This window comes from Tamandua tetradactyla, chromosome X (genome assembly GCF_023851605.1).
Source record: "Tamandua tetradactyla isolate mTamTet1 chromosome X, mTamTet1.pri, whole genome shotgun sequence".
In the NCBI taxonomy this organism is placed as follows: Eukaryota; Metazoa; Chordata; class Mammalia; order Pilosa; family Myrmecophagidae; genus Tamandua; species Tamandua tetradactyla.
This window is the reverse complement of record NC_135353.1, coordinates 48,744,366-48,746,498: the sequence shown is the minus strand read 5'-3', so window position 1 is coordinate 48,746,498 and position 2,133 is coordinate 48,744,366. Positions and strand designations below refer to the sequence as shown.

At 44.6% G+C, this 2,133-nt stretch overlaps 1 non-coding gene across 1 annotated transcript; it reads left to right on the top strand.

Moving 5' to 3' along the window:
• Positions 1-1,594: 1,594 nt before the first annotated feature.
• On the top strand, positions 1,595-1,701 carry LOC143672239 (U6 spliceosomal RNA). The gene has a single exon (XR_013169708.1). It is a non-coding gene; the product is annotated as a U6 spliceosomal RNA (small nuclear RNA).
• Positions 1,702-2,133: the final 432 nt, after the last annotated feature.

Here is a 2,133-nt window from a genome sequence, read left to right as displayed (position 1 = left end):
AGGGAATATTGAGAGCAAAAGTGAGTGAGGATGCCAAGTCCCAGGGCGTGTCCTTTCTTGGAGCAGCACCACATGTATTCTTGCCCAGGGAAGAATCAGCATCACAGCTCCTGGATCAATTCACCTAGAGGCTGGCCTTGTCCCTCCCTGCCAACATCTCAAATACTCTTACCCTGCTCTTTTCACCTCCTGGGAAGAATTACTGATGTCTTGGTAATTCATCTTTGAAAGTTACCTCTCCCAAACACCACTTTTATTATGTCACGACCCTGCTTGTAAAAGCCATCCATGGCCCCTTATTGCTCATGAGCTTGAGCCATAAACTGACTACTGCTAACCTTCCCAGCCACCCCCCACCTTTACTAACACTCACCCTGAACTTCTCTCTAGTCTCTGAAAGTTCCATCCTTCAAGATCAAATTCAACTCCTTTCTACTCCAGGAAGTCTTCAAAAACAATTCCAATCACAACGTCTGAACCTGTACCACAAATGAGCATTGTTGCTGCTGTTTCTGCATTTTCCCTAATTGTTTTATGTACTTTTCCACAACTTAGAACTTACCAAGGGCAAGAACTGTTGCCATTTGTTGCTTGGTTGGTTGACTGGTATCCCTCACAGCATCTAGCAAAAAGCAATTTATTCATTCTTTAAAATATATCTATTTTACGTACCAGGTACAGTTCTGAGTGCTGGGAATACCACCTTCATAAAGCTAGCATTCTAGTATGGGGAGACAGAATGAGCCAGGAAGGGGGCTAGGAAGCAAGTGTGAATGGAACTTGCGATTTTCAGTGGAGTGGCCAGGGCAGGGCAAGCTTCAAGGAGAGGGTGACACTTGAGCACAGATATGAATGAGGCAAGGGAGTGAGACATCTGGATTTCTAGGGGGAGACAGGAAGAGCCTAAGGGACTACAGGAAATAGCTAGGGCCAAAGCCCTGAGGCGGGAGTGCATTTGGCTTGTGTGAGGAACAGCCAGGAGGCCAGTGTGTCAAGAGAGGAGCGAGTTGGAAGAGAGCAGTAGGAGAAGAGGTCAGAGAGGCAATGGGGACAGATAGGGTAGGGCCTTGGTGACCATTGTAAGGACTTTGGTCATTGGAGAGTTCTGAGCAGAGGAGTGCCTTGTTGAACTTAAGAATTAGTTTAATAACCACTATAAAGATTAGTGTTCCTGCCCAACACAACCCCGAGACCAAAGAACATGTTAGACATTACTCATGAGTTTTATAGACAGGAGGAAGATTTCCCAACAGCGGCCAGTTGGGAGATGAAAGTCTGCACTCCGCCCAAAGCCTAGAGAGAGAGGTGTGTCCAGGAAAGGCTTATAAAGTTTAAAAGTCTCATGATATCTGGTTACAATGGAGTTTCAGCAGACTCTCATGAGATTTGATTATTAGGGGAGGGTTTTTTTTTTTTTTTTTTTTACATTCTTTGACCTTTAATATCCTGGTCATATAGGCAGCTATGTGACTTGCTCTCAGAATGGAGGAGGGGATGGGGCCCAGAACTTGGTCCTTACAATCCATCCCCATACTGCAGACTACATTGATCACAGGACAGACAATCATTCATTGACAGTATAAGAAACAACAGAGTGCTTGCTTCAGTGGCACATATACTAAAATTGGAATGATACAGAGAATATTAACATGGCCCCTGCACAAGGATGACATGCAAATTCGTGAAGCGTTCCATTTTTTAAATTTTTTTTTATTATTTTTTTTTAACATGGGCAGGCACCGGGAATCGAACCCGGGTTCTCGGGCATGGCAGGCAAGCACTCTTACCTGCTGAGCCACCGTGGCCCTCCATATTTTTTTTAAAAAAGAAACAACAGAACATAAGGAGTTCCCTATACAGAGGTAAAACTCTACAAAGGGATGCCCTTATGGCCAAAGACGGGATTTAAACCAGTCTACTGATAATTGATAAAACCTGTGATTTGAGTCTTAAATGAGAAGATTCTCTTCCAGACTTTTCTGATGGACTGAATTCTGCCTGGTCAGCAGAGTATTCTATGCAGTCTGATTCACAGGAGTCCCAGTCCAAGGCAGGCCAGTGGCAACTGACAGTGGCAGTTCAGTACATACTCAGCATGGAGATCTACTGTGCACATAGGTTACTGCAGAAGCC